Source organism: Manis pentadactyla, chromosome 7, assembly GCF_030020395.1.
Source record: "Manis pentadactyla isolate mManPen7 chromosome 7, mManPen7.hap1, whole genome shotgun sequence".
In the NCBI taxonomy this organism is placed as follows: Eukaryota; Metazoa; Chordata; class Mammalia; order Pholidota; family Manidae; genus Manis; species Manis pentadactyla.
In genome coordinates this window covers 146646647-146667114 of record NC_080025.1, presented here as the reverse complement: position 1 = coordinate 146667114, position 20468 = coordinate 146646647, and the positions used below count along the sequence as shown (strand labels likewise).

The following is a 20468-nucleotide window of genomic DNA, read 5'->3' as shown; positions in this document are numbered from 1 at the left end:
TGTGTCTGCTGCCCCGAACCCCGTTAGCTCGCTGTGTTCCTGCTCCGAGGTTGCCACGAAGCTCAGAGCCCGGGAGCAAGGACAGGGTGCGGCCCAGGATGGGGGGGCCTCATCAGCGTTAGCCTATAGGCAACTTCCTTATTCTCTTTGGCAGAAAGAGTCCAGAAAGAAATAAGGTCTTTCTAAGTTGTTTTTTTATATCGCTGGGAACTGCAGTAAGCGGCAGGCCAGTGATCTAACCTCACCGCACCCCTTTGCGCCCATTCTGCTCCAGAAAGCTGGACTGCCTGCGGTTCTGCAGAACTCTGAGCTTGTTCCTACGGGCCCATTGTCCTCTTCGCCTGAAATCTCTGCACCCAGATGCGGGCATCGCTCGTCTTTCTCTTCACTTGAGTCTCATCTCCAGCCACTCTGTTGAAAAGACCCCTTCCACCACACCCCCGGCTTCTGCACCTCACCTTGCTGCCCCTGTGGAGAGCGGACAGCCACGGACCATAATCTCAGGACCTTGTAATACGAATTTCCAGAATATTTGCTCATTGTCCTTCTCATCAGCTGCTCTGAGATGTAACCTCTAGAATTTACATGAATAAATTCTGAGAATTTGTCCTACTTATGCCATTATTTCCAGTGTTTGGAATATAATTGGTTCCTGATGACAGGTTTGTGGAGGGGATGCTGAATGAGTGATCAGAGCGCACTGGGGAGGGAGCGGGGGAGGGCCGCCCCTTCTGGCCCTGGTGGACCTGGGAGAAGGGAGAGAGGGGCAGCCAGAGGCTGGTGGGAGCTGGGGGAGGGGACGCTGTGGCCAGGGCGCTGCCTCAGCTCGGGACTCTGGGTGTGAGGAGGCCACAGAGTTGCCGTATCTGAGCTGCAGGATGCACACTATCTGGGCAGAGGGGCAGCTGGGGTTCAGCTTCCCTGGGGTCACTGTCAGAACCTCGCGCACACTTGCAAGGGACCACATGAGAGACAGCCGAGCTGAGAGTAAGGGAACCTGCACGGACCCCACCACAGTGAGGATGTAAAGCTCCTACTATGGAGCCTATAAGGTCCACATCCTAGTCCAGGACGTCACACCCACACAGAAGCTGGGGCAGAAGAGCAAAGGGCTCAGCCCTGGGGAGCCAGATGGGGCTGGTGTCTAGATGAGTGAACTACCACAGCCGCCCTTTTACAGAGTATCGGCCTTGTCTCCTTCGAGTCCTGGCCACTCGCTCTATCTCAGTCGTCTGGCACCTTGTCCCAGGCCCTGGTGGAGCTGAGACACCACCTGTGGGTCACAGCAGGCACAGACCTCAGAGCCCATCCATGGCTCAGGGATGGACCCAGACACCACCCAGTGCACATTGAAGTCTGGAGGCCCAGGGAGACTATGTCTCCCACAGGTGCCCTTGCCCCACGCACCCACACACAGGATTGCCCAAATAAAATGCGAGAAGAGTCACATTTGAATTTCAGATGAACCATACATTGTTATTTCAGTTTAAATATGTCTCATGTAGTATTTGGGATTTACTACAAAGAAATTGTTTGCTGTTTACCTGAAATTAAATGTCACTGGCCATCCTGTATCTTTATTTGCTAATCTGGCATCTGCTACCCAGGTAGGGGGAGGGGAGCGGTGATCTGAGCGTCTGTGTATTTAAACCTGAGGAGGCAGCACTTACGGAGAGGGATTCACACATTGGTCGTGGGCTTAAATTACTGAAGTAAACTGAGTTGCTGGCTCCAAGCTCCATTTTCGCCCGTGTGGAGCTCATATGGAAGAATGGATCAGTTACTGAGGACTGAAGAGCCGACATCTATTTTTCTCTGCACATTTCAGGGTAAGTTTGCAAACGGAGCATAGCCCAAATTAATATTAATAATGTAAACACCTATTATTTATTCAGTGCCTATGTAAAGGCATCCAGCTAGACGTTTAATATGAGTAATTTCCAGTTGCCACAGTGCCTGTATCGAGCATATGCTTCTCATCATATTTTATGGATGAGAAGACACAGGTTTTGAGAGCTCTGCTCTCTCTGTCTCATCCCAAGATGAAGTGAATCTCTCCTTGCTCCTAAATTTTTGGACTTGATACATGTTTCTAAAAACAATTCAAGCACTAAAGAAAAGAAAAAGTGGTAAGTGGAAGATCCTTCCTATCCCACTTCCCAGAAGCAACCTAATGTCCTAAAATGTTTCTCTGTACGTGTGGTGTCCTACGTGCTTGTAAACAGGTATTCCAAACACACAGATACAAATATCATAAAACTACTTGCATGTGAACTTACAGCTTTATCAAATCTTAAGGTTACACCATGTTGCCTTTGTTATTTTTAAAATAAAACATGAATCACAGCTTTGAGGGCACCTGTGTACCCACCCCTTCCTAATCCCAGCCTGCTCCCTTCCCAGGGCGGCTATTATCTTGCAGCTAGTATTTCTCATTTCCCCGCATATTTAAAAGATATTTTTGTCACGTGATATGCATTCATGATCATCTACATGCCACCTATAGGACCACTTAGCATATCTGAGTAACATGTTCTGTAGAGTCTTAAGATCCAGTCTGATGACACCGGGAGGAAGAGGCCGAGCGTGTGGGCGTGGGAGTGAGGAGAGCCACTGGAGAACAAGTCCACAATAGCTGGGAAACCTGAAGACACCTGTTTCCCACCACCAGACGCCCAGAAGGTCCCGCTCCTGGCACGCCCCTCCAAGAAACCCCTGCACAGGGACACACGTATGCATGTATACAACATAGTGGACTGTTCTTAACAGCAACTATGTCTGAGTAGCAAATTGCCCAGCAAGCTATTAGCAGGAGAGGGGATGGCTTAAATGCAGTACTTCACCCAGTGGAAGATCACAGAGCCTACAAAACACATGAATAAATACTAAATACATACCCTTCAACACAGACAAATCTGAAAAGATCATATTGCATGAAAAGATAAAGTTGCAGAATGGTAAACATTGTGATACACGATTATACAAATAAAAAAAAACTGTAGGACTGTATTTGCAACAGGTATAAAGGTTCCATTACATGGATATACTTTAATTTATTCAGTCCATTGCCCACTGCTGGGTATTTTTAGGTTGCTTCCTTTTGTTTTTTATTATAGACAATGTTGCTGAAAACCTCTCACACCATCTTTGTACTGAGTGAGGCAAGACTGTGTGGGCTAAGCTAGTTCCTAGCCCTGCCATCGCTAAACGAGACTGAGGCTCAAACACAATCCCCCCACATCTCAGGACCTTAAAACAACACAAGTTTCTCTCTTGCCAATGTTACATCCTGGCAAATGGGTCAGCTGCAGCCCTGCTGGGCCCTCTGCCACACACTGTCTTCATTCTAGGATCCGGGCTGAGGGGTCAGCCCTTGTGTGCCCCGTATGGCGCCTGCAGCTAAAGGCAATGAGCAAGGGAGGTGCAGAAACACACGGTGGCTCCTACAGTGTCCTGGCCGAGCCCCCTTCCCGGTGCCATCATGCCTTTGGCCGGGGGACACACTCCCGCACAGCAGGGGTCCCGGGTGGGGGTGAGACGCTGGAGCGGTTAGAGTCCACCACGTAAGGACGGAACCTGCACGGACCCCACCACAGTGAGGATGTAAAGCTCCTACTATGGAGCCTATAGAGTCCACATCCTAGTCCAGGATGTCACACCCACACAGAGGCTGGGGCAGAAGAGCAAAGGGCTCAGCCCTGAGGAGCCAGATGGGGCTGGTTCACCTGACATTCAAATGTGGCCACTTAATGCGTTCCAGTAAGCACCATCGTGAAGCCCTCCAACTGCCAGGATGTGGAGGGCTGGCATCGCTTAGAAAGTCTGTGTCTCACCACTCCAGTAGGGAAATTCTGTGTCTTGGTATTGCTTTAATTCACATTTTTCAAATTTGGAGTGAAGTTGGATATCGTTTCCTGTTTGATATTTGCATTTATGTGAGTGGGACTGCAAACTGCCTTCCCCCACCCTCTGTCCACTGTAAAATTTCCCTGGGGCTTGCTGGGTTATTTAGGAATTGAAGCCTACCGCACTGCCACACACTTTTCTCCTGTATTCTTCCTAATTCGCCACTCGAAAGAGTGCCCTATGTACCCATGGCAGTGACTGTCACACTGAACTGCAATTTAAAAAAATCTAACCGCTTTGACCAGGTTTCCACCACAGCCCAGACAAAAGACTGACACACACAGACATGCCCACCGGAATCCTCGGGCTGGGATTTGGGTCATGGGAATCCCCAGCATCTGGGAGGCAGTGTCCATACGGAATGTTTGCCGGGTGCACTGACAGCTCTGGAATGAAGCCTTGTAAGGATACACCTGGCCATGAGATACCCAGTCCGCAGACTTAAGTACGGCTACGGAAGGATCGCTCAGAGTACTCGTGCTTCATGATCTAGGCCACTGCCTCTCTGTCGCTGCTCAGAGCCCCTGCACCCAGCACCTCCACCCTTGTTCTCCGAGTGCTCAGGGTAGTTGTCTCCGTTTACAGGATCTGAATCGTGCTCCTATTTCTTTGAGAGCCACATCTCACCAATGCCAAGGTCACCACTATTTTAATACAGATCATTCTCTAGAATCACCAAACAGAAACAATCTACATGAAAGAGGTCCAGATAAACACTACATTAAAAAGGACACAAAAGTTAACAAGCAGCCCCTATATATAATTTGCATCTATTGATTCTAACCCAACCCCATTCAGCTGTCCTGATCCTGCCCACAGGCGAGAGCCTCCTCGGGCGCCCCTGGGCCCCGGGCCTCCACGCTCCAGCCCTCCTCAAACTGCGGTCACACTGGCCTCCCGGCTCAGGGGGGCTGGACCCACTGCACTATGTGGATTTCGAGATTTCAAGATTTCTATGATGGCCAGGCTCCTGAGAATTGGCAGATAATTTAGGAAAACATCTAAGGCAAACGAATTTTCTCATACAAAATAAAGAAAAAGCGACATTCTCAATTTGGGATAGTTGCACTTTGTGATACTTTGGTCAGACCTGGGTTCATGTTTACCTAAGATCTCTTCAAGCAAAGCAGGGGAATGCTGGACACATTACCAGTGAACACAGATCTGGGGGGAGCTTGAAGCATTTCGGGGGGGCTCTCTAAACCTGTGTTAAATAAGAATACTTGTACTGATGAGGCTTAGGAGAGCTTCACATCAATATTTTAAATTGGTGCTCTTTCCTTTCCTTCTTCCAGATGATCTTAGCATGTTTAGCCAACAACTAGCTGATTAAATAAGCTGTCTTGTTCAGTATGAAGGTTGTGCAGTTTGTCTCTGGTGCCTGTCAGGCACTTGCCTCTGTTGTCTGTGCATGGATTGTGACGACTACAGCCGGAGGATCCTGCTCGTGCTTTCCAGGTGACCAGAACCGTACACGACCCCGCCCGACTGCTCTTCTTCTGACAACTCCTATTCACAGTTTCTTTTTACTTTGCATGTAATTCAGTTCAACACACATGTATTGAGAGTCTTCCATGTGCAAAGCACGGTGCCAGGCCCAGAGGAAACAGATAAATTATTTGGACATCAAGGAGCACAGAATCAGAAAGGTGCTTTGATACCACGTGGCAAGCACTCGCCAGAAGAAGGCACATGGTTCCGAGGTCAGTGCCACAGCTCCCAGAAGTGAGGATGGGCTCAGGAACCGGTTCTGATGCCAGCTCTGCCACCAACCTGTGGTTCTAGCCAAGTGACGCTTCCTCTCGGGGCCTCAGCTGTAGATGACAGGGTTGCTAAAGTCTGTTTTTAGTGAGTAACACAGGCTGCGGCAGGAACAAGAGCCACACTTTGGGTTCCTGCTATATGCTGGGCAGCGTGAGGCATGCTGGGCAATGAGACAGGCTTACCCGCCTAGAGACTGGAATTCTGCGGTCAGAACCTCCCTCTGGAGTGTGAACATGGACAAGCAGGAGAGGAGACGGTCTGTGCCGGTCCCAGGGAGGCTCCTGCTCAGCCAGAAGTGGAAGGCACAGAGGAACCAGAAGGGAGCTAAGGTCACGTCCGTGTCCCTCCTCAGCCTGCCCTTTGGTGCCTGTGCGCCGGACACAGGATATGCTTCCAAAAGCATATGTTAAGTTTCACTGTAAGATCCTCTGACAATGGAGTCTGATATTGAATATCCGGTACCACAGGTGTGTGCCTGTTCACAGACTCCTGTGTGCACATGCCCACATTCACGTGAGCGTACATGAGCATAAATGTGTAGATGTAAAAACATTTATTGCGATTCTTTTTGCCTTGCCCCTATATTTCCTAATTCCTTGGGAGGTCAGCCTGTCTGCGCCACGGAGCTGACGTTTAAATCTAAATGCAGAACTGCATGTTCACTGACGGCAGAAAACAAGCTGTGCTGGTTCAGCCTCTGCTTACAAAGAGGCATCTGCAATAAGAACATCTGGCCTTTTAGAAACCTTGATTAGTGATAGAGACTATTTCGGCTCAAGTTAAGCATCTGACTTCCACATTTATATTGCTCCTGAGGGGGGAAATAAATAAATTGAAGCAAGTGAATTCACAACCAACACATATGGTAGTTTTGATCAATAAATCCCCTCAGCCAGAAGGGGAGAAATTCAAATTATGAAAAGAAAAGCTTTGAATTACACAACAGACTTGAGAATAGAAAATATTTATTTTTGCCTCACCGGTTTCCAATCTCATTCATCCAGAACATTAATTTACACCTGCTTGACTGGATGGAGGAAAGTGACAATTAAAGATGGAAATGAAGTAATGAAGAGGCAACACAAAACTGGAAAAGAAAAAAGTCATCAGAGTAAATTTTAGAAATTCATAGAGGCAGTGCTGGTTTTCATTACTCGCCTCTGTATCCTCAGAGGGTGTGTACGTGGCACATCATTTCCCACCAGGAGCTCAACTCCCCGCATGTGAACAGTGGACACCGGGCAGTCACCGAGACCAGCGCGTCTCCCAGGCACCGGTGAGTGACCTCCAGGGGCAGCTGCCGGCAAGGGGACATCCGCCATGGCTCTGCTGTGCACGGAAGCCAGATCTTTTATTTGCCAGTTCATGAATTCTGTATGCCTGAGACGCTGCGTTTATACACTGCGGTGATGCCATCACACTAATAAACCAGGAGCTAGCCAAGCTGCCAGGCCAATTGCAGGTAATGAAATGTTTGTCCCCAAAACAGTATTTTCTAGTCAGCCCTGCAGAGAGATCGTGCGGCTATTTGATTTCAAAACTTTGTTATGGCTGACCTCAAACTTGGGATTTGGGGGCTCATGTGCCATGCCCCACAACAGAGTTTTGCTTCAGTATGATTTCACGTCCAAGGAACTTGAGAGGGACCACATTTCCCAAGCAGCAGCCCAAGTGGCGACACTCGACAGAGTTCGCAGAGACCTGGGTTGTTGTACGTGCTCGCAGATGATGGCGAAGACTGTCCCGTCAGGTCTTTACAGTCGCGCATGACCTCCCGCTCTAGAAATTAGTGACACTCAGGGATCGTGACAGGCATTTTAAATAAGAGAAACCATCCCAGTCATAAAAAAGTAAGTGGCCTCTCTATGCTTTCAGAATTCAGTTAGTGTCTTTGGGTCATTGACTGATAAAAGGGTTAGGCTTTAGGAATTATCTTCATTTAAGTCATTCCATCACTTCTGTGTCCCGAATGCATCATCCTGGGTGAAGTTTTTAGATGTTTAGCATAATTTACAAAATTCAAAGTAGAAGGAATGGAGTTTAGTTTTATGAGTTTTGTGAAATCAGGTAAACTACAGAAAAAATGCAACCTACGCTGGCTGTTTCATTTGTCCCGCGCACGGTTGAGCTGGGGTCTGGACAGGGGTCTCTCACTCCCGCTCCAGGGTCTCTCAGTGCACTGCAGCTCTGCTCCCCTTCCATCTCTCAGACTCTCAGTGACATGTGTCATCATCTGCCTACCTGTGACTCCAGAAGTTCTGCGGTGAATTTCAACCAAAACAAATTAAGGTATGATTTGAGTTCCAGCAATATACGTATGTCCTATCCAACTATACGTGGGACTTCGGAACTTAACTTATACCACTTTGTGTCCCACATAGGACAGTGTCTCAGTAACAGTGAGCAGCCATTTGATAGTTGCTGACTGACTAATGGGTAAAGGATTCATGACAGGATGCGTGCCTTGGGAAATGTTGAATTTGGTGGTCAGTTCAGAGGCTGCAGCATGTTCTCCTGAATAAACTCACAGTTGACCATTACCTGATTGGTTTCGGTTTTTAAAAAGTGCAAAAGAACACTTAGAGCTGAGGTTTGGAATGCAGGTTTTATAAGTTTGATGATTATACCAGCTATCAACAATGAAGCCTTCTAAAAAGGAAAGAGCTGTAGATCCCTTAGGATTCTGGTACAGAAGGATTCTAAAATTGGAGCCATTTCTTCTCATTGGAGTAAGTGCTTAGTTTATTTGGACGTTCAAATCATGGTGTGTGAGGAAGTCAGGCTCTGTTTTCTCATCACACTGGGGACAGGTTGCATGTTAGGTCTTCTCTGCTCTTGGATCTGCTCAGACCTTGGACACAGGAGCTGTTCACATCCATTCAGCTAAGCTCTTCTGCCTGGGGCTCCTCGGGTGAACGGCCACATCGGCGAGGAAGGTGCTGAGGGGTAGAGAAAGACCCCCGCCAAGAAGGGGAGGCTGGTGCCCCTAGGTGGCAGGAGGATTTTTTGCAGAAATGCTGCACATGATGAAACCTGTTCTTGGTCAGTGTGCCACCTGCACCACGGTGCTGGCACGCCTGTCCCTTCGCCCCCCGGAACACCTGGTCAAGGGGAGAACACACTGTTGTCTTCAGAACTGGCTCCAGATTTGAGGAAATGTTTCAGGTCTTCACAGCCCAGCCAGGCAGGCCATGTGCACACAGGCACCCGTCCCCAGATGTGCCGGAAGCCTCTGGCTACTCAGACTTGCTGGTCCTTTAGGGCCAGCGCCTCCTAGGAGCATCTCTGAGGCCGTCACTTCCATCCCCGCTCCTGAGGGCACAGAGCTGTTGTCCTTGTGTTGTCATTGCAACTAGACTATGCAGCATCAGGGGCAGGACCCCATAAGCACCTTGCATAGAAAACCCCCCCAAATAGCTACTTAACTAAGCCAAACACCCTCGCCGTGCTGCTACGCGTGGGCCCTGGGTGCAGATGACATTTCCTTCGAGACCTTCCTTATGACTAAACCTTTTTGCCCCACCTTTCTTTAGTCTGTAAAACGGGGCAACAGGACTGGATCAGAGGTTTTCAAAGGGAGCCCCTAGGAACCTCCTGAGGGCTGCTTTTCTCATGCTGGGCATCCCAGCAAGCTTCCTTTTGAAGAAAGGTCTCTGTGGCTTAAAATAGCATTGGGAAATGTTTGGATTAGAGGATCTCTAAACTTCCTTCTGCCCTTATGTTCAATGAATTGGAAAACATTCCCAACACACTCTGGCTAGTAGTCCAGTCCTAGTACTGTGAATTATTTAATAATTGTTCTGCCGCGTTTACTTCTTACTGCTTTCTCTTTGAATTACTGTCCTGGTGGACATGCATCATCTCAGTAAACCCAGCCCCAAGACCCTGGAGGGCAGGTGTCACAGGAGCTCGGCCCACTGGGCCCCCAGGCTCCCCTGCAGATGGAGAACCCTGATCAGTTTTTGAAATAAATGAACAAACTTAAAATGTATAAGATCTCTTGGAGGATATTAGGGGTATGTGAATATAAAAGTCTTACTTTCTTTGCTTTAGGAAGGAAATGGTGGGAAAAGAGGTGAGAAAAAAATAAACATAGAAGTTGGAATTTGGGTAACTGCTGTTCTAGAAAACCTCACCAATGCTGGGGAGAGAAGAGAAAGAAATGAGCAATAATGCTTACAAATAGAGAGCAAATTGTGTGTGTGTGAGGGGCACAAGCATTGTGTGCATGAGTGTGTGTGTGCACACACACTGTCCACAGACGTGCCCACACAGGCCCAGGGCTCCTTACCAGAACTCACCCTTTAAAAATTTTGTTGTTAAAGTAAAATCTCTTCTCCCAATTTCCTCAATTTTTGTCATTTCACTGAGCAATTTAGAATAATTTAAACAAAATTAATGATGTGTAACACGACAATGAAATATTTTATAACACCTATGTGAATGCTCTGCAGAGAAGGAGAAATATAATTTGCACGCCACACGAGTGACACTCCCAATTAGTTTCCTCCTGCGTTGACAGCCATGCTGCTGGAGCGTGAGAACGGAGGTCCTCTCTTTCATCATCAGCCTCCTAGCTGTGCCCTGTTTTTATCTGAAGGTTCGGTTCCCCAGGCGCACTGCAGTTGGCTGAGATGGAACCTGTATGCTGCAGAGGGAATGCTTGCAGAGGGAGAAGGAGGCACATCAGTCAGGTGCCTCATCTCCTCAGTCGGGGGCTCCTCTCTAAGCAAGGGGTACATCTTGGAAGGAAATCCTCAAGACCAGAGACGCTTCAGAAAGGCAGGACTGAAGGTCACTGTAATGGAACAGAAGAGAGACCCAGAGGGGAGGCTGGCTGTGGTGCGTCAGGGGTGAAGGGAGGGCTGAGGAGCCCCCAGGGGTGCACTCCTGAAGGCTGGTGAGCCTCCGGGTGCTCATCACCTGTCCTGCAGCCTCCTGGGCACCAGGGACCACAACTGCCTCCACTGCAGCCTTCTTACATGAGACACAGGGACGGGCATATGGCACGAGTGTCAAATTTACTGTTTTTCTTTGTATTGAAGACACTATCAAATGCAAGATGAATCACTGATTTAATAAGGTTTAAGAGACTGTCGGGTCCATCTGACTGCAGAAAAATAACAAATGTGAGAAGTGTGTCTTGGAAGCAAAGACATGGCATTTCATACACTCTCTCTAAGACGGTGGTTCTCAAACTCCAGCTGCACCAGTGCCACCGGGAGAAGCAGCAACGAGTGGGGGGCCCATCCAGTTCCTGATCCCAGGGGCTTGTGGCCCCAGGACTTGCATGTCTAAGAGCATCTGCACACCATGCTTCGAGAGCCACTGCTCTAAGTCAATAATTAAAGCAAATTCGTCTTCAGCCAGTACGATACTATGACTTAGAATAAGAAATACAAATTTGGTCTTTGTCCATAGCTCCTAAAACCCTTGTGATTTCCTAAATTTAGAGCAATAGGGCATCTTTTGTTATAATACTGGTTTTTGTCCTGGGCTCCTGAAGTAACTTCACGGCCAATAAAGCTGAAAAGGGTCTTCTGTTAATTCGTAACAAGCCCCTTTCCAGCTCATCTTGGTTTGTGTTAATGAAGGGATTTTAGCAGACCCCAAAGGCTGGGGGCCAGCTGCCACAGGAGGCCACCTTGCGACTGTAGGGCTGGAACCCTCAGTCCCTGCTCCCTGCTCTGGGAAGGCAAGAGGAGCGCACCCAGGATGCGCACGTGGGGGGCAGAGGGCGGTGCGCCTGGACGAGACACAGAAGCTCTGCGCCCCTCTCCGCACACTGTGCCCCAGGCATCTCTCCCATTTGCCTGGTCCTGAGTTGTACTCCTGAATAAAATAAACGTTCTCCTTGACCGAGCCCTCCCACTGACAACGACCTGACCCTGGTTCTGGGCCACGGTGCCCTCCTGGGTAAAATGGGGACAGCCGTGTCGTTTGGAAGGACCAAATGAAGTAGGAATTCTTTGCGGTTCTTGGCCACTGCAAGAGCAACATAGGTGGAACCTGTTATTCATTGTTAGTACTGTAAGTATTCCTTAGGAGCAGCTGGGAATTCTGGGAGGCAGAAGTCTGATGCTGTGTCTACGACCTGGGTGGGGGAGGCAGTGTGTCGCCTGCTCAGGCGGAAGGGCCCCAGGGAAGCAAGATTCGGCTTCTAGTCGCTTCTTCATCCGTTCCTGTTCGGGAACAGTCATGATGGCCCGCCTGGGCAGTGAGCGCCCTGGGGACCGACTCCCTCCGTCCTCCACCCTGTGCACCTGCCACACCGCCGGGGGAGGCCCAGGGCCCAGTCAGGTCGGCCACGTCCAGTCTCGCTCACCACGAAGCCACCAGAGAGTGTTTCTTGTACCCAGAAAGTGAATAAAAATCTTTTGTCCACAGACACGTTCCATGGTAAACTTGGGTCATTTTAACCTAATTTTTGCACAGAATGGAAACTTCATAGCTGTGATTAACTGACTGCTATGTAAATTCATGTCCCCAGTCATCAAATAAGAGGTGGAATTTCTCCCGCTACAGGGAATGGGCGAGGATGACCGAGGGCCTCACCTCTCAGGAGCGTCAGGGGCGGGGGCACCGCAGCAACGGTGGCAAAACAAGAGCAACAAACCACGATGGCTTCGTCCTCGCACTGTCATCGTCGCCCTCCCCATCCTCAGCATCGTCACCGCCAACATCACCGCCCCAGGAGAGGCCCACCTGTGTCCAGGGTGTCCCTAGGGGCCCCCACACAAGTCTGGGAAGAGATTTTTGAGAAAAACAACCAGCAGAAAAATTTTCCCTGTGCTTTGGAGAGCAAAAGCGGTGCTCCTGGGCACCCAGAGAGCGCAGACGTGGGAAACAGGCTGATTCCGGGCCTGGCTCTGCCCCGAATGAACTATGTGCCTTTGGGCAAGGCTATAAAGTGTCTAATGTTTTCATCTGTAAGGTGGGTGGTGGCTTGGCTAGAGGGAAGGGAGAGGGTGAACTACCGGACTTGTAGAGAAGCTTCCAGGTCCTCCATCTGTGACTTCCTGTGAGGCGGGGTCTCCCCCTGGGCCTGTGACTTCCCTGAGGTCAAGGAGGGTGCCCACTGTTGGCCCCCACAAAGATCCTGGCCCAGCACTGGGGAATCCCCGCGTCCACCAGCCCGCCACACCTCCGTAAGGGCCTTGACCAGGAAATGACATTCCTGCCAGTCCCCTCCAGCATGAGTTCCTCACGGCAGGAGCCCCGTCTCGTTCTCTGACCCCAGCGCCTAGAAGCACACAGCAGCTGCTCAATAACTGAGCCAGGTGCTCGAGCAAGGTGACAGTCCACACCCGTCTCAGGGACATGAGGCCGGGTGATGACCCTCCCGGGGAACATCCCTCGGATATTTTGTGTTTTCAACAAGATGGATTGCATTTTGCTTTGCATAGTCTCATGATAAATTAATTCACATGGGTTTAATTTGTGATAAAGAAGAGATATAAATGCTTTCATATTTTTGGAAAAAAAATGTCAAAATCTACTGCCAAAAGTTCACACAGCTGAGCCCCCTGATGCCCTCTCCACCTGAGAAGACAGTGACCAACTTTCCAACAGTAAATAGCTTGGGGGGAACCCAGGCGTGGTCTGACCGTGCAGTTAAATGAGCTGTAGGAAGGCTTGGCCAGCAAGTGGCTCCTACATCTTATTTGCTTTCTTATCATTAAAAGGAAAACTTCATTAAAACAAATGGAAGTGCACCCACTCATACTCAATGGAAAAAGACTAATCACAATTTGTGAGATGTCTGATTTCGAGAGTTTTTTTTTTTTTAAGAAATACCATTTCCCAACTTTCAAAGACCACCAGCTGGAACAACTACCTATTGAAATGAGGCTCCGAATCACAGAAACCAGCACAGAAATGTGGAGATGCTGTTCGTGGGTAGTTTCTTAAGCAGAGCTGACATCCACTCAGCAGTCTTTTTTTGTGTTTTGCTTTCTCAAGAAAGCGTCTTTTTCTTTTTAAATTTCTACTCAGCTCTGTCAAAATCCTCAGTAACTCTAAATCAGGGGTGCCTGGGTTGGTGAGGTTTTAATTCCGTATCTCTACAGCATTTACGGTGAAGCAGTGACGGAAGAAGCCTCCGGATCACCTGCGGGAACCACTCTGCGTCTCAGGCGTCCGGTTCCTGACTGTGGTTTGAGCAGCATTTGATAGAAAGCGACCAGGAGAGCTTCTGAGTGGGCAGCCATGGATCACTGTCGCTTCACGCCATCCTCTCCTTTTCTTTCTGCACAGGGAGTGCTGAGGTCCTTTTTATAAGGGGAGAGCTGAGGACGGTGCCCTCCCGCCACGGGGACATGTGTTCCCTGAGCTGGAGGCGACAGGCGCCAACAGGGTCCAGGGCGTGAAATCCTCCCTGGCCACCAATACACAAGGAAAGGCTCCATCACCTCCCACAATAACTGAAGCAACGTCCAGGCCACCCACGCGAGGGCATGAAGACTGATCATAAAATAAGGGACCTCCTTGTTGAGGTGTGAGCTGGGCACTGGAGCCCCGGTGCCGTGGCTGGTGGGGGCAGTGCTGAGCCTCTGCAGTGTGGTGCTGCAAGCGTGCATTTGTGAGGCGTCCTTGCCACATGGAGGCGCAGGTGAGTTGTGGGCAGCAGCCCCCACTGGCCAAATGAGATGCAATGAAGCGAGAGCATAGAGTCAGCTTTCACAGTGGCACCAGAAGACGGCAGGGTGACGGAACTGAGAACTGACCTAGATCAGGGATGTCTCTCTCCCTCTCCCTGGCTGGCACACTCCCTCTAATTTCTGATTGAGAAACTACATGTTCATGGTAAAAGCAGGGGAATATTTGTAGTCGTTGGCGCATAAGTAAGTCATGCTGTGGATGCCCGGTAAGGTATCGGCCTAGCTGTGGGCACGCCAGACCATTTCCCCTCTAAATCACTAGCCTGCCTGGGGCACACCACTCGATGGATCCCTGATACCCTGACTGGGGCTTTCCATTTTCTTAGCAGTGGAACCCTGTTTCAAAATTCAATACAACCCTGAACTCCCATTTGTAACACAGCTAACAGCTGTATTTTATTAGTATTTACTTATTTTCTTGATGTATAAAGTGCTCTATAACTTCCAAATATAAAGCCAGTCTACAGCAAACTGGACCCTTAATGAGTGGAAGAAAGATGCCAGTTAGAGGGGATGTTCTATGGCAGCCACAGCACCTCCTTTATTTTTGCATTTTTTACTTGCACAGTATGAAGACAACAAAACATGGCACATGGACGTGTTGTGTGAGTGTGCCAGGCGTTTCCGGCAGCTGCCTTGCGGCCTCAGGACACCTGCTTCAGCTCAAACAGAGCTCTCTTGCTAGATGCATGTAGCTGCCCCACGGAAAGCTGTTTGAGCTCTATATTGAAATACTGTGTTTTCAATCATTACATGTTTTGTAAAGCGAGCTATATGAGAAATGAAAGTCAGCACCACAGTCATGTGTGGATGAAATCTCAGCTCCCACGCAGGGCACAAGAGGCCTGGGGTGACCTGACCCCCTTTCCCCATCTTGCCTCACAGCAAACGCCCCCACCCCACCCCCACCTTATTAAGCCACAGATAACTTACATTTCCATGAACCTATGAGTCTGTTTTATGCGTCTGATTCTTGGTTTTGACCCTACCCTTTGCTCAGAATGCTCTGGTTCTTTTTCTTCAAGAAGTCCTCTTGGTGATGTTACTCACATTATCTTAGGATGCAGTTTTTATACACATCCATTCCCTTGATCTATCTTTCCAAATGGATTTCCCACTGTTCTCCAAGGACCCCAGAACAACCCCAGTCTCCACACTGAACAGACCCTGATGGTCAGCCTTTGAATCAGCGGCAGGTAGTCCCTGAGAGGAGGCCCTTGGGGGAGCAGTGCTGGGTGGGCCTGTGGGAGGGGAAGCCAAGAGATGGGGAGAGGGTGGCATGGGGGCGGTCAGGAGAAAGAAGCAGCCACCAGCCATGCAGACATCCAAGAAGAGAGAAAGAGAGGCAGGAAAAGTGCTCCCAGTCATAGCAGGAAGAGGTGTTTCTTTAAAATTTTAAATTAGCAAGGGAATTTAATAGTTGTGCAGGAAATATTTACAAAGCTGGTATGAATCAGTCTTAAAGGAACAGTAGAATTGTGACAGCTCCAAAGATTTCGGAGGACCCATGGGGGAGGCCAGGAATAAGAACACAGATGTGGGAAGTACAGGACAGTTCTAGAATTTCACTAGCAAAGTGGAAGTGCTCTGGAGTTTGTGCAGGTCAGGAGATGCTTCTGGAAGGCTGACTTTACATCACGGGAGCCCTATGTGCACTTCAGGAGCAGAGATGTGTTTGTGTGTGTGGGGTGCAGTGTGAGCAGATGGAGGAGACCTGTGTACTGGAGGGGAGGCCGTGCTTCCCCCAGCAATGCTAACCCAGACACAGGAATCTCTGTGCCCCCTTCACCAGGCCTGATGCTCTGGGTGGGAGGCAGCCTCACCCACGAGTGATCAGATGGTTGTCCTGCTCGGCCATCAGTATAACTCTTGGACCAACTCCCAGTTTGTCCAGAAATCCAGCCCTTTCCCGCCACTATATTCCTTTGTTTTTCCTACTGCCTGGCATGTGGCAAATACACTGGGTGTTTGAGTAATATACATATAAATGTGAATAATGATTTGCTATTTACAAGTGTGATTATCTGCACTCTTGTTTGAGGTGACCGAGGGCCCTGCGATTACAACAAACACAATCACCAAAGACCATGCTGTGTTTATGGCTCAGCACGATGCATACAGTTGAAAGGGGGGTGGAAACACTAAGAATAATTTCCCAGGTGCACAGGCTGTAGAGAAACCACTGTGAAAATGAAGTGTCAAAAAGCCAGAATTTTAAAATTTATGACCATTTAAAGACTGAGAGGTTTGTAACTCATTTCTCTGGAAGGTGGTCTGTCTGGATCAAAGAGCCCAGAGGAAACATTTTTAGATCTTCTCCATAAACTATTATTATGATATTTTAGCACAATTATTTTCCTAAAGTAAATATATTGACTATTAGAACACATACATTTTATCTGGGCAGTGTTTAATACATCCCACTAGGAATAGCAAAAAGCTGAAAGATTTTCCTTTAAGATCGGGAACAAGACAGAGATGCCCACTCTCCCCACTGTTATTCAACATAGTACTGGAGGTCCCAGCCACAGCAATCAGACAGCACAAAGAAATAAAAGGCATCCAGATTGGCAAGGAAGAAGTTAAACTGTCCCTGTTTGCAGATGACATGATATTGTACATAAAAAACCTTAAAGAATCTACTCCCAAACTACTACAACTAATAATTGAACTCAGCAAAGTTGCAGGATACAAAATTAATACACAGAAACCTGTTGGATTCCTATATCCTAATGATGAACTAGCAGAAAGAGAAATCAGGAAAACAATTCCATTTACAATTGCATCTAAAATAATAAAATACCTAGGAATAAACCTAACCAAAGAGGTGAAAGATCTATACCCTGAAAACTACAAGACACTCATGAGAGAAATTAAAGAAAATACCAATAAATGGGAATACATCCCATGCTCATGGGTAGGAAGAATTAATATCATCAAAATGGCCATCCTGCCTAAAGCAATCTACAGATTCAATGCAATCCCTATCAAAATACCAACAGCATTCTCCAATGAACTAGAACAAATAGTTCTAAAATTCATACGGAACCACAAAAGACCCCGAATAGCCAAAGCAATCCTAAGAAGGAAGAATAAAGTGGGGGGTGGGGAGGTGGATTATGCTCCCCAACTTCAAGCTCTACTACAAAGCCACAGTAATCAAGACAATTTGGTACTGGCACAAGAAAAGACCCATAGATCAATGGAATAGAACAGAGTCCAGATATAAACCCACACATATATGGTCAATTAATGTACAATAAAGGACATGACAGCTGTACATTTCCCAAATGTACAACTGGGAAATGACAGCTGATTCAAAAACTGGTGTTAGCAAAACTGGACAGCTACATTAAGAGAATGAAACTGGATTACTGCCTGAGTCCATACACAAAAGTAAACTCAAAATGCATCAAAGACCTGAATGTAAGTCATGAAACCATAAAACTCTTAGAAGAAAACATAGGCAAAAATCTCTTGAATATAAACATGAGCAACTTTTTCCTGAAAACATCTGCATAGGCAAGGGAAACAAAAGCAAAAATGAACAAATGGGACTATATCATTCTAAAAAGCTCCTGTACAGCAAAGGACACCATCAGTAGAACAAAAGATATCCCACAGTATGGGAGAATATATTCATAAATGACATATCTGACAAAGGGTTAACATCCAAAATATATAAAGAGCTCACAAGCCTCAACACCCAAAAAGCAAATAACCCAATTAAAAAATGGGCAGAGGATCTGAACAGATGGTTCTCCAAAGAAGAAATGCAGATGGCCAACAGGCACATGAAAAGATGCTCCACATTGCTAATTATCAGGGAAATGCAAATTAAAACCACAAGGAGATATCACCTCACACCAGTTAGGATGGCCAGCATCCAAAAGACAAACAACAACAAATGCTGGTGAGGATGTGGAGAAAGGGGAACCCTCCTACACTGCTGGTGGGAATGTAAACTAGTTCAACCATTGTGGAAAGCAGTATGGAGGTTCCTCAAAAAACTAAAAATAGAAATACCATTTGACCCAGAAATCCCACTCCAAGGAATTTATCTGAAAAAAACAAGACCCCAGATTAAAAAAGACATATGCACCCCTATGTTTATCGCAGCACTATTTACAATAGCCAAGACACGGAAGCAACCTAAGTGTCCATCAGTAGATGAATGGATAAAGAAGAGGTGGTACATATACACAGTGGAATACTATTCAGCCATAAGAAGAAAACAAATCTTACTAATTCAACAACATGGATGGAGCTAGAGGGTATTATGCTCAGTGAAATAAGCCAGGTGGAGGAAGACAAATACCAAATGATTTCACTCATTTGTGGAGTATAAGAATAAAGAAAAAACTGAAGGAACAAAACAGTGGCAGACCCACAGACTCCAAGAAGGGACTAGCAGTTACCAAAGGGGAGGGGTGGGAGAGGACGGGTGGGGAGGGAGGGAGGGAGAAGGGGATTGAGGGGTATTATGATCAGCACACATAGTATAGGGGGCACAGGGAAGATAGTGTAGCCCAGAGAAGACTCTACAACATTTTACTACACTGATGGACAGTGACTGTAATGGGGTATGTGGTGGGGACTTGATAATAGGGGGAGATCCTAGTAACCACAGTATTGCTCATGTGAAACCTTCATAAGATTATATATCAATGATATCTTAAAAAATATTCACACACACACACAAAATACATCCCATTAGGATATATTAGAGAAGACAAGTCTTGGATGGACAGGAGTAATCTAGGCAATACCCCTTCTACTGAACTCTCTTTTTTTTAAAGAAAACTTGAAGCTATCTTCTCAGACCAGGCCCTGCCATCTGCTACCACCGACAAGCTTGAGAGGACTGGGGGCATTTGCCACCTAGACCCGGGGAGATGACTACACTTTAGTTTAGTGGCCGGCTTGCTAGGCATACTGTGTATGTTTAAAGAAACTTTGTGTAACTTAAAAATAGACAGTAGTTTCAAATTTTCAGGAGAGTTGCCAGCACAACAAGAAGAACTTGTTTCCACCTGAAGCATTCGGGATGAATTCCTGACCTGGTGCCCACCACTTCCCAAATGCCTGGGGGTTGTGCATTTCCCACAAACCACAACTGCCCCAGACACGCCCTCGAACCCAGCTGCGGGTCACGCCCTCTGCAGCACACGGAGCCTGCTGGGAGGCACAGTCTGCGTTTAGAGCCCTGGGGACTCAGGTCAGCACCAGGCCAAGGCTGCCTAGGCTTTGTTCCCCCCTGGGAACCTCATTACCCGAGAGCAACCTGGCCCTCCTCCTCAATATTCCACTAATTCAATCCACCCTCCAAGGCCAACAATTTTCCCTCACAAAGGGATGGGAAGGGAGGGAGAGTGGGGAGGGAGGAGAGAGAAGAGGACAGGGAAGGATGAGGAGGGGCTGGTTTAAGATGTCAACACCCAGAGGGCATCTCAACGTGAATGCGCGTAGATCTGCAAGGGGGAGATTTCAGTGTGGCTTTTATATTATGCATCTCCATAGCATCTGGCTAAAAAATAGTATACATTACCATTTTAAATGGAAACAAGTAATACAGCATCAAAACACTTGTCAGAGGGCCTTAAAATAGGTACTAACCCTGATGGGCGCTATGGCAGGTACACTGTGTCCTGGACGCCCACAGTCACGGGCATTATGCCTCCTATGGGTGACTGACAGCTACAGAGCATAAAATAGGTGGCTTTTAAAAATATGTTCTGAGCGCTGTATTATCATTCAACAGCTGTCCGACATTATCCACACCTTCTTCTGGGGAAAAAAATTAATGAGGGGGAAAGCAGGGTGACATTTAGCCAGATGTCGCCGCTCATTTTTCTTCGGCTGTGATCACTTTAAGCCCAGAGTGGCGAGAACGAGGCGGCTGGCACCCTCGGCCTCGGCGCCGGGCACAGCACTGGGCAGGAGCTTTGCTCCATTATCGGATTCACTTTTCAGGTCCCCACCCTCGGGCCACTGTTCCACAGCTGTGGGGTGACACTGAAGAGGACAGTCGTGGTTCTGCTTGACTTGCAACCCAGCGACCCTCACTCCTCTTTATTCCCTGGGGAGACTTGCCACCATCACACACAGATTGGGGGCATCCTCTCCAGCGCCCTGCCC

At 47.9% G+C, this 20468-nt stretch overlaps 1 protein-coding gene across 5 annotated transcripts in view; it reads right to left on the bottom strand.

Annotated features, from left to right (window-relative positions):
- The window catches only part of DPP6 (dipeptidyl peptidase like 6), an 839060-nt gene that overhangs the window by 31648 nt on the left and 786944 nt on the right, over nucleotides 1-20468 (bottom strand). The window lies entirely within an intron of this gene.